We start from the raw sequence: 12,548 nt of genomic DNA on the forward strand, positions 1-12,548 counted from the left end.
TTTCTGGCTGAGGTGTCACCTGAAAGAATCCAGCAACAACATTTTTGGTCCTTTAAGCAAAATACATTGTATTCTGTTCCAAACAACATTGTCATTCATTCCTTTTCTTAGCATCTATAGGCAGTTTTTGTTTCAGTATCATTTTCCTGTGAAGTATCATGTATGGGAGGATCTCCCTTCCATCTGCTAGTGCACCCACCATTCATGTTATTCTGGTCCTTTCATTGCCAGAACTTCTTATAGGAACACATTTAATGTATTTGATGGCATATAAAATTATACATGCATCTAATCGGTGTTGCCCTTATGGCCTAACAAATATTAATGCCATTTCCTTTAATTAATTATGTGATGCTGATACACAAATAGTTTCTCATCAAACACCATGGGCAGTCACTGAGCTAGCATTCTTTTGCATCATAACATTAGCCCCGCCCTCTTTGTCATCCACACCCCACCAGCCAGTACATGCTTTGAATTCAGTGATGTGTGTTGTTGGAATTCTTAATTATCTCCAGTGCCCTCATTCGGATAATTTCTTTCGTAACTGGGAAGCCGTCATTACATTTTTCTTGCACATACTGAACAACCTCCTGCTTCAATTGGTGAAAACTTCCCTGCTTCGGTCCCCACAAGTTTGGAATGTAGAACAGGAATTCTTTTATTTATCTGACACCCTCAGGGGGCTCAGCATTTAGTTGCTGGGTACAGGCTTGGCGATCCCGGGGTCTCTGAGCTGGGGACTGGGAAGCGCCACCAGTCCTAAATACCATAAGCTCTGAGAGTGCTTCAATGACCACTGTAAGGCGCGACGGTGGAACGTTGTACAGTACAGAGTGCGGGGATCTTGGCTTAACTGCCTGGGTCGCGAGGATGGTATACACCTGTATAAAAGAAACCTCAATCTCAAGGTGTGCTGTGGGCCGAGGAGACACAAGGCTGTTGAGGTAGAACAGTTGCTAGCGGGCGACCTCTAGGGAACCTGCCGCCCCCTGGTTGTATTAGGCTTACCCAGGCAAACGGGGCTCTGTCTGGGTGGACATTCCTTTCCCTAGCTGCTCGTGGTACCACCATGAAAAGAAATACGAATAGTGTGCAAGCACGAGTCTCTAAGAAAGGAAAGTTATATGCTTTACAGTATGACCCCCAATCGTTCCCTTCCCTGCCCACACCTGGGGAGGAACGGCAGTCTAAATTACCTGGTGAGACGTATTCTCCACGATTTCTGGTTTGCAGTCGAACAGATGGGGACTCATTTCTGACCACAAAGCCTCAGTTTTTTGTGGAACATTTAGAGAACAAGTTTGGAGAAGTTGAGGGCATGTCTAAAATGAGGTCTGGAGCAGTCATACAGACGGTCATGGGCATTGCTTGCTTGTGACAAGCTCGGTGATGTTGCAGTCTCCATTACGCCTCATAAGAGCCTCAATATGGTTCAGGGACTTATTTTTCATCGTGACCTGTTGTTGCAGTCTGACAACGAGCTCCGTGCAAATCTGAAACACCATTGTGTCCACTTTGTACGACGTGTCTTCAGGGGACCTAAAGATAGTAGGATCGCCATCAGCGCCTTCATCTTGGCTTTCGAGCGAGACACCCTGCCCGAGAAGGTCAAGGTGATGATATATCGATGTGATGTTAAGTCTTACGTCCCTCCTCCCATGCGCTGCTTTAAGTGCTGGAGGTTTGGGCTTATGTCATCGAGATGTGATGCCAACCTACCTGTCGGGATTGTGGCTGTGCCTCCCAGCCCAATGTCCCGTGTTCGCCGCCCCCTGTTTGTGTCAACTGCGGACAGAAACATTCACCTTTTCACCTTGCTCGTCGGACTGCACGGTTTATCAAAAAGAATGGAAGATTATGGAGTATAAGACCTTGGACAGGCTCACTTACACAGAGGCTAAACGCAAGTACGACCGGCTTCACCCTGTGCGCATTTCATCGACGTTTGCTGCAGCAGCTTCAATGTTGCCATCCCTGGCGACAAGCCCCGAAGCTCAGCCGCTTTTTGTGGGCCCTCCAGCTCGGCCATCTATTCCTGCCCCCCAGGTAGTTGGGGGAACACCCTCTTCCGTTGCTCCCCTGTTATCAACATCGGGAGTAACAATCCCTCCTTCTTTGGGGACTTTAGTCCCCACCTCTGAGCCGGAGAAGTGCCCGCCTCCTCCTGCTCCCCTCGAGTGGAAGGGCTTGCTTGGTGCCCCCCTTTCCACGGTTACTGCCCCTCCAGATGTCAGCAAGTGGCTGAAAAAGCCACCACCTGAGGGTCGTAGGGCTTCCAGGTCTTCCTCGGTCCATGAGTCTGGGTCAGGAAAGCCCACCCAGCCTGATAAACCGAAGGACAAACTGGACCCTGTCAAAAAGAAGAAAAAAGCAAAAGGAGAAGGACATAGAGACAGAAAAGGAGTTCACCACTGCACCTGAAGATGATATGGAGCATCTAGCGTCCACTCAGGAGCTAGATGTTGCTCGACCCGCAGCTCCTATGGAAGCTGATCAGGCTACTTTGCAACTGATGGCGGCGAACGCTTCTAAAGCGTAACCTTCCCCCCCCCCCCCCACCCGCTCCCCCCCCTCCTCACGGTTCTTTCATGTATTCACAGTCGGATACCATTATCTTCAATGGAATTGCCGTGGTTTTTTCCACCACCTTGCTGAGTTGAAACAGCTTTTGTGCTGCTTTCCTATCACTTGTCTGGCCCTACAGAAAACCTGGTTTCCTGTTCGGCAGACCCCCTCCCTGTGTGGCTACCGGGGTTACTATAAGAACCCCGTAGAATACAATAGGGTGTCTGGTGGTGTCTGTGTTTATGTTCTTGCAACTGTTCCTAGTGCCCCAGTGCCACTTCACACGGCTCTTGAGGCTGTGGCTGTTAGAATCCGGGCAGGAATGGAGCTTACCATCTGTTCTATCTACCTTCCCCTGGATGAGGTTGTCCCTCTTGCTGACCTAGCTGCCTTTTTCGCCCAGCTCCCCCCGCCATTCTTCCTTTTGGGGGACTTTAATGTCCACCACCCTTTATGGGGTGGGGCCCAGATCTTGGGCCAGGGTAGGAACGTTGAGGCTCTCTTGGCACAGCAGGACATTTACGTCCTTAACACTGGCGCTCCCACATATTTTAGCTTGACTCATGGCACATACTCAGCCATTGACCTCTCTCTTAGTAGCCCAGGTCTTCTTCCATACCTCAGTTGGAGGGTCCACGATGACCTATGTGGTAGCGACCACTTTCCTATCCTGGTTTCTCTTCTTCAGTCCCAACCCCCTGAACAGCTGCCACGATGGTCTCTTCGTGGAGCTGATTGGGCAGCCTACACCTCAGCTACTATGGCCATTGCCCCGCTTCCTGGTGACATTGATTTGGCAGTGGACGAGGTCAAAATGGCCATTGTTTCTGCTACCGAGGCAACTGTCCCCTGCTCTTCAAGTACCCTAAGGCGTAAGTCAGTCCCTTGGTGGACACCAGAGATTGCACGAAAGACTTGCACCAGGCAAACGGCCTACCTGACGGGAGGCCCTAGTCACACAACATCACCAGAGATTGGAGAAGCTATCCGGGGACCGCCGGCGAGCCCTGCAACGACACCGGCATCATCCTTCCCTAGAGAATCTGGTTTCATTTAAACGGGTGCGGGCCCGGGCCCGGGCCCAGGCGCGGCGGTTAATCCTGCGGAGCAAACAGGACTGCTGGGAACGTTATGTTGCACCTCCCCATCTCGGGTGTGGTCGCGGGTTCGGTGCACTTTTGGCTTTCACCCTCATGTGTCTGTCCCTTGCCTTTCTCTTTGGGGTACACTTTGTACTGATGCAATTGCCATCGCCGAACATCTGGCAGAGTACTTCGCTCGTATTTCCACGACAGCAGGCTACAGCCCAGAATTCCGCGCCATTAAAGAGCAGGCTGAGCGTACACAGTTGTCGTTTCGCACGCACCGTTGGGAACGATACAACGCCCCGTTTAGTGAATGGGAGTTCCAAAGTGCCCTTACAGCTTGCCCCGATATCTCTCCAGGTGCAGACCGAATTTACAACCAGTTTCTTCGCCATCTCTCGGCGCACTGTCAGGGTGAATTACTCGCCCTGTTTAACCGCATGTGGACAGAGGGCATTTTCCCAACTCGTTGGCAGGATGGCGTTACCATCCCGGTGCTGAAACCTGGTGCAGATCTGCTGGTGGTTGATAGCTATCGCCCTATCAGCCTTACCAACGTTATGTGCAAACTCGTGGAACGGATGGTGAGTTAGCGGCTCATGTGGATCCTCGAAGCTCGGGGCCTCCTAGCCCAGCAACAGGGGGGGCTTCCGTCAGGGCCGCTGAGCAATCGACAATTTAGTCTCGCTAGAGTCGGCTATTCGTACAGCTTTTACTCAGTGAGAACATCTAGTTGCTGTTTTCTTTGATCTTCTGAAGGCGTACGATACCACCTGGCGCCATCATATCCTCGCTACGCTGCACGAATGGGGCTTACGGGGTCCACTTCTGATTTTTCTATGGAATTTTCTCTCAAATCCCTCCTTTCGGGTTAGAGTTGGCACTTGTTTTAGCTCTGCTCATATTCAGGAGAACGGTGTCGCGCAGGGCTCGGTTCTCGGTGTTCCCCTCTTTTTGGTGGCGATTAATGGTCTTGCGGCTGTGGTGGGCTCATCAATCTGTTCCTTTCTATATGCCGATGACTTTTGTCTTTATTACAGTTCTCCAAGCATAGGTGTCACTGAACCGCAGCTGCAGGGAGCTATCCGTAAGGCACATTTTTGGGCATCCACCCATGGTTTTCAGTTCTCAGCCTCTAAGACCCGAGTGATGCATTTCTGTCGTCGTCGAACGGTCCACCTCCGTCCAGAACTCTACTTTGCCAATGAACTCCTTCGTATTGAGGAGATGCATCACTTCCTTGGCATGCTGTTTGATGCTCAGCTCACGTGGACACCTCATCTTCGCGAGCTTAAACAACGGTGCTGGCAACACCTCAACATCCTTCGCTGCCTCAACCACACCGTGTGGGGGGCTGCATGAACAACTGTCCTACAGCTCTATAAGGCCTTAGTCTAGTCCCGTCTCAACTACGGGAGCGTGGTGTACAACTCAGCAGCACCTTCAACGTTGCAGATCCTCGACCCGATTCTCCATTGTGGCGTCAGACTGGCGACAGGTGCCTTCTGCACTAGTCCGGTGATTAGCCTTCTTGTATAAGCTGGAACCCCTCCCCTACGACTCCGCTGATAACAGTTTCTTGCATCATACATCGCCCGCGTCCATGCCTCGCCCAACCACACAACCTGCAGGCTCCTTTTTCCATCGTATGCACTCCCCTCCCCACGACTGCGGCCTAGGTCGGGTCTCCCGATCGTGGTCCGCGTTCGTTCCCTTCTCTCATCACTTGAGTCCTTTCCCCTTCCTCCATCCTTCCGGCCCTCTTCTTCTTCCCCTCATTGGTCCCTCCCTCACTTGCGGCTTTGCTTGGATTTGTCCTGTGACTCCAAGTCATCCGTTCCACCTGCCAGTCATCGTCAACAATTCCTGGCTCTTCTTGTCTCGTTTTGCGCTGCAGATGTAGTCTACACCGATGGTTTTGTGGTCGATGGACGCACTGGGTTTGCTTTCATCCACGGCAATTAGGTTGAGCAGCATTCCCTGCCTTGTGGGAGCAGTATTTTCACTGCGGAGCTGGTTGCTCTTTATTGTGCACTCGCTCACCTTTCCTCCTGCCCTGATACAGATTTCGGAGCTGCTTGGTTGCCTGAATGGCTGTTGAATGCTGTGGATCTTTGTGGCACCCTGCAGTTGTTATATATAATTAAATTGCACTTGAGTGTGGCATATACATAGTAAATAAAAATAAATTATGGTATCCTAAATTGCACTTGAGTGTGGCAATTGCAGATCATCTATTTTCGACCCATCAGTAAATAGACACTGTGTCCAGAACAGTATTGTGGTTGTTTCTTCTACTTTTCCCTACTTCCTGTTGTTACATAAAAATATTTATTGAAGCAGTCGAAAGTAGTTAGATAGTCAGCTGGCATTTCCCCCATCATTTCTACACTGCCCAGTGACATTAATATGACCACCTGTCAAAAGCCTGGATAAGCACCCTTTACAGTGCGGACCACTGAGAGACATGCAGGAAGAGAGTCATAGATGTTCTGGAAGGTACTAGCGGGAATGTAGAGTCATGCCAACTTAAGTGCCGTGGCCAGCTGTGCTATGTGTCTCAGTTGAGGATCCATTGCGCAAACAGCCCGATTGAGGTGATCCCACAGATTCTCAGTTTTGTTTAAATCCAGAGAGTTTAGTGCTCATGGAAATATGGTACACACATTCAGGTGCTCTTTGAACCACTTATTTACACTGCAAGCTGTGTGACACACTGCATTGTCCTGCTGGTAGATGCCATCAGCCAAGGAAAAACAGAGTATTTAGGGGTGAACATGGTACCCAGGGATAGATGCATACTTAACGTTGATCCACTGTGCATTCCAGAGAGATGAGGTCATTCAAGGAATGCCATAGAAACAATGACCAGACCATAACACTCCCTCCTCCTTTCTGAACCTTTGAACGATTGTTGCAGGCTGTACGCGCCAACGGCCATCTGTCTGATGGAGCATAAAACGTGATTCATCTAAAAAGGCCACCTCGCACCACTCAGTGGATGTCCAGTTGTGGTATTGGCATTCAATTTCCAGTGGTACACCACTGTTGCCTTGATGCCTAACCGAGCGAGGTGGCGCAGTGGTTAGCACACTGGACTCGCATTCGGGAGGACGACGGTTCAATCCCGTCTCCGGCCATCCTGATTTAGGTTTTCCGTGATTTCCCTAAATCGCTTCAGGCAAATGCCGGGATGGTTCCTTTGAAAGGGCACGGCCGATTTCCTTCCCCATCCTTCCCTCACCCGAGCTTGTGCTCCGTCTCTAATGACCTGGTTGTCGATGGGACGTTAAACACTAATTTCCTCCTCCTCCTCCTCCTCCTCCTTGATGCCTGTTTTGAATAGTGCCATTTTGCCATGCATGGTGTACTTCAATCACAGCTGCACACGAACGGTTTACGGACTTAGCTGTTTTGTAAATACTTCCAGCCTTGGCCTGAAAGCCAATGATGATACCCCTTTGGACATCAGATAAATTGCTCCATTTCCACATTACGACGATGACTTGTATACTCTCCATTGCTACTGCTGCCAACAGCCATCTGTGAGTTGTTATTGTGCATTGATGGTGAACACAAGTGATGGTCACATTAATGTGACTGGATGGTGTATATTTACCACATTCATTATATTAGTGTGGGACTCTGAATATCCTAAAAATTTCCAGTTTTTAATCTGTTTGCCCTTGCTGCTGCCTGCAGCATTATCTCCAACCCAGCAGTGCGTGTGCTGCAAATTCTATTGGGCTCTGCACATGCTCGAGCTTCTTAGCAGCCACTTTCTGTTCTACTGTAGCCCCATAAGTTATCAAATGGTTCAAATGGCTCTGAGCACTATGGGACTCAACTGCTGAGGTCATTAGTCCCCTAGAACTTAGAACTACTTAAACCTAACTAACCTAAGGACATCACAAACATCCATGCCCGAGGCAGGATTTGAACCTGCAACTGTAGCGGTCTTGCGGTTCCAGACTGCAGTGCCTTTAACCGCACGGCCACTTCGGCCGGCATAAGTTATCATAGGTTGTGTTCGGTGCATGCTCTTGGAACTAAGACCCAGTATTTTCTACAGGCCCTCCTAGTGCACATAAGAACATCTTTTGCTGCTGAACATATATTCTCTATGTGAGGGGTCCATATTAGTTTCGCATCCAGGGTTATACGTAGATACTTCACTACCCCTTCTACAGGTAGAATTGCATCGAAGGGCTTAAGGTTCTGGCAGGTGTTCTTGTAGCGTCTAGTGGTGTTGATCACCATTTACACATCAATCTTTGTGGCTACAACCATTTGTCTACTCGGTGTGGTCTTGATCTGTCTACATATAGTGGTCTCATTGGCATGCTCTTCTGCATGGGAGCATGCTGGATTCTTAAGATGACTTTGGAGACAGGATTGATGTTCTGGAAAGCTGCAGACAAAAAAAAATTGGTGTACCTAAACAATTCTCCATTAATCCAATAAACTTGAACAATCATTCAGATGTGTCCTTACCTCTGAAGCAGTGTGGCATTGATTCTTAGTATTTCCACTCGTAGCAAAAGGTGAGACAGGTGAAGCAAACAGCCTGCGGAATACATGTGCTGCTCAGGAAGTGGCACGCTGACTTGGTATAGCTTAGACGCTTGTGCTGAGTTGTGCCTCTGACGTGGATGTGAGCCAGCCAGTCTTCCAACTTGCAGCAAGTCACAGCAATACTCAGTCTTAACTGTAGTTCGATGGCGGTGGCTGGAGAGCAGCAGTGGACAGCTGATGGATTATGCCAGCATGGAGATGGGTGGCAGCATGTCATTCCTCACCCATGAAATGATAACAGGATCAAGGCTGCAGAGTCTTGTGGATGCGGCAGAGTGCAGAGCTGCCAAGAGTGGGTATGGTTAACTACCCGCTGTTGATTCAAAACCTGGTGCCAGCGGCATTGGCAGCTACGACGTAGTTATGATGTGGTTCGTAGGCTATGACTGACACGGGGTAGATGCAGCTACGTTGGCCAGCTTGAAGACCACATGAAAGGCTGGAGTCAGGGGGATTAAATGCAGTCACCCCATGATGACTCTGTGGAAATGGCTGCATTTCTGTGCTGTGCGGAAATGTCTCGAGCAGACCCACTGACAGAGATCCAGCTGTTGTCATGCAGTAGACACTAAAACTGCAGAAGTTCCTGAAGGCTGGTCCAATCTCAGGTTGTTGACACTAGGAAGAGGTGGTACTGAAATAGCTTGCTGTTGCTGAACTGGCAGGATATTGTCCAACAATGGTCAATGCCTAGCTCCTGGCACTCTGTCTTTGGCTCTGAGCACTACTGTGGTCTATCCTGTTACAGTATGTTGATTTTCACGTAGAGGAACCTTAGTTAACCTCCTTACCCTAACGTGCACATTAACCAGTTTTCCTAATATCTTTAGAAGAATGGAGGACAGACTGATGGCTCTCATGCTCTTAGTTTCAGTATGATCAATTATTCTCCCTGGCTTCAGAATGAAAACAACTTTCGCTGTCTTCCAAGCATTAGGAATGAGTCCTTCAGCTAGACTGGCTCTTAACAGTCTACGTAGTAGTCAGATTAATCTTTCTCCTGCTAGTTGCAGCAAAGCCAGGAAAATTCCATCTGGATCTGAGGACTTGGACAGTGGAAACTTTCCACTGCCCACTGGATTTTAATGAAATCAACACATTCTTTGGCAGAGTCCCAGTACTCCTATTATTTACCTGTAAACCAGTACCTCCCATGTGCAGACAGAGTGAGGTGGCACAGTGGTTAGCACATTGGACTTGTGTTCAGGAGGATGACAGTTCAAACCTGCATCTGGCCATCCTGATTTAGGTTTTTTCCTTTGAAAGATCATGGCCAACTTCATTCCCCATCCTTCCCTAATCCAATGGGACCAATGACCTCGCTGTTTGGTCTCCTCCCCCAAATCAACCAACCAACCTTACATGTGCAGAATCTTGGTCTGAATCATCTGTGAGAGTGCATTGGGGGAAGTGAGTCTTGAGTAGTACATCCAGCACCTCGTGCATCACAGGATATCTTCCAGCATGATTGCATTGCATGCCTAATACCAAGATTGTATTTAGCAACTATGTTCCTAATATTTTGTTCAGTGTCCGTTCCTTCTTGCAGTCATAAACAGTCTTCTTACCTGCTTTCCTTGCAATTCAAGACTGTTGTTCCACATAGGTACATCCCTGTTTATGCACTTCCTGGTGATTGGTGTATTTTCTATGTGCAAGGTCTTGGTGGTGGACACAACTTCATCAGTTATTTCCTCTAAGTGTATTGGATTTCTTATCCAAATTTTAACTTCAGGTAAGTGGGTAACATCTATTTCCATCTCAAACTTATTATACATATGGTCAAAGAAGAATGTTTCCATTGCCAAATGCCTTTCATGTAACTACCCATTAAGATATGTCAGTTACTTCTTCCCTTCTTCTCATTTCCTTAAGGTAGGTTCCCTACCACTATTAAAGAGATCTAGGTTGCTCTTCAATAGATATTGAAGTAGGTAATCACTCCTGTTATTGGTGTCATTGCTTCCCAACACTAGGTTGTGTACATTCACATCACAACCAACCAGCAGTTATTCATTCAGCAGCAAGCAGCCATGTAGCAGTCTCCCACTTTCTGGGTTGGAGGAGCATGGTCATTGTAAGGAAGGTATGCTGAGGCCAATTCCGGTTACATTGTGTGCCTTCCTCATGCTGGTTCATTTTGATGATCACTAAGTCCCAAGAACAGAAGTTTGCCATCAACATGAATGAAATTCCATCTAATACATAAAAATCAATGTTTGTTTGTTTGTTTGTTTGTGTTTTATGCACTGTCGTATAGTTCATGCGATTGCAATAAAACTTTGTCAACTTATTGCTTTCACTTGTGCGAAGGTTATAGGTATAGTGCAATTAACTTGCAGTAGGTGGCATATGTTTTATACCAACAAATTTGTTTGGAAGGGCACTGAAGTAGTGAGATGACATGTTTGAATGTGACAGAAACAAACAGATTAGCATTGTACTGTCCTACTCATTTTGATGCCAATAGGTGCGCGCTATATCTGATCAAAATTTTCTTGTGCAAACAGTAATTTTTTCTATTTTTCAGTGAATTGTGTAGTCTCCCACAGTGATTCGGACACCCCCGCCCCCCTCCCACCCTTGATATGGAGCACAGGTCTGAAATACCCGACCAAGCAGAATGCTGAATTCTATAATGACGGAGCTGGGAGCTGTTTCAGGCTCTTACCTCGTCCCTCAACACAGCTCCAGGCCCTGATTCAATTCAGAATTATATGATCCAACACCTGAATTTTCCCCAAAGGCAACATCTCCTCAAGGTCTTCAAGTGTCTTTGGCTCCAAGGTGCCTGTCCATTGCAGTGGTGAGGTAGCTTGGTTGTCCCAGTTCTTAAGCCAGGCAAGAACCAATGTCTCTCGGCAGTTACCAGCTGATTAGCCTGAGCAGTGTACTCTGCAAGCTGTTGTAAAGGATATTTGCCCACAGATTATTTTGGATTCTCAGATCAAAAGGCATTTTATCCCTCTATCAATGTGGTTTCCAGGAGGGATAGTTCACAACCAACTACCTGCATAGGTTGGAAACAGCAATCCGACAGGCTTTTTCTAAACGCCAACACCTTGTCACAGTCTTTTTTGAGCTGCATAAGATGTACAACACTGCTTGACTTCATCACATTTACTCACTTTCCACGGCTGGGGCTTTCAAGGCCCCCTACCAGTTTTTATTCATCAATTTTTAACCCACCGGTTGTTCTGGGTTAGAGCTCCCCACAGGTCCAAGAGAACAGCATCCTACAGAGCTCTGTGTTGAGTGTCTCTTTCTTCATCACCATCAATGGGCTAGTGACCTCTACTGGGCTCTTGGCCGCCCTGCGCTGGATGTAGAAAACATTTTGCATTTAGTACAGCTGCCAGTCGGTAGCCTCTGCTGAACGCCAGCTCCAAGGTGCCATCCAGCAGGCTTGTTCATGGACTCTTTTTTTTACGTGGTTTACAATTTTCTCCCACAAAAATGCAGGTCATAAAAATTTTGTCATTGTACCACGGTTCATCCTGACTTGGAACTCTACATAGGTACCAAGCGTATGGACGTTATAGCACAGTCCCATTTCTTGGGCCTCCTTTCTTATAAAAGGCTCCGTTGGCTGGCCTGTATTCATCACCTGAAGACTAGCAGGTGGGCGGGCGGTCTTGATCCTACCTCGACCATACCTATTATGCCAGCTATTTTTGTCATCCCTCTTTTACTATGTCTTAATTGCTTTGAAAAGATGCAGTTAGCACTACTATAAAGGCAAGACCTTCCGGGTTCCTTATCCTTCATGCCTGCTGGTGATGAAGGAACAGCTGAACAGGTTTTTATGGATCCTCTTGAGTAACATATTTGGGGTGGGACAGTTGTGAGAGACCCCCCCCCCCTCCTCCTCCTCCTCCTCTTCACTTGCTGAGGCCCTAACACCTACTAACTGGTAATTTCTCTCACCTAATTTTACTACTGCCAGTTCAGCTGATGTTTTTAGTCTTCTCACTTCTACCATTATGAATCTCCATACTAGAAGGCGTTATTTATTCTGTTACTGTCTTAGCCATTCATCAGGTTGGAGGGGAAAAGGTTGAGGGGTCAGATGTGGGTGAGGTATCTCTCGCCACAGATGAGCCCGGTGGTGGTGGTGGTGGTGGTGGTGGTGGTGGTGGTGGGAGGTCCCTAATCTGCTCTTGGACCTGCGTACTGGTCCAAACCATATACTTTTACTTTTGTTTCAATTATTTCTCATGTCTGCCATCAATATTGCTTTCAGTGCCTCAGTTTTACAATTCCTACATACTGTCATAATACAGTTGGATTTCTTTCTGATGTCATTAACTTGATATGGCC

At 47.8% G+C, this 12,548-nt stretch overlaps 1 protein-coding gene across 2 annotated transcripts in view; it reads left to right on the forward strand.

Annotated features, from left to right (window-relative positions):
- LOC126248294 (GTPase-activating protein and VPS9 domain-containing protein 1) overlaps positions 1-12,548 on the forward strand; it is a 369,886-nt gene that overhangs the window by 52,936 nt on the left and 304,402 nt on the right. The window lies entirely within an intron of this gene.

The sequence above is a fragment of the Schistocerca nitens genome, chromosome 3, assembly GCF_023898315.1.
Source record: "Schistocerca nitens isolate TAMUIC-IGC-003100 chromosome 3, iqSchNite1.1, whole genome shotgun sequence".
Classification (NCBI taxonomy): domain Eukaryota; kingdom Metazoa; phylum Arthropoda; class Insecta; order Orthoptera; family Acrididae; genus Schistocerca; species Schistocerca nitens.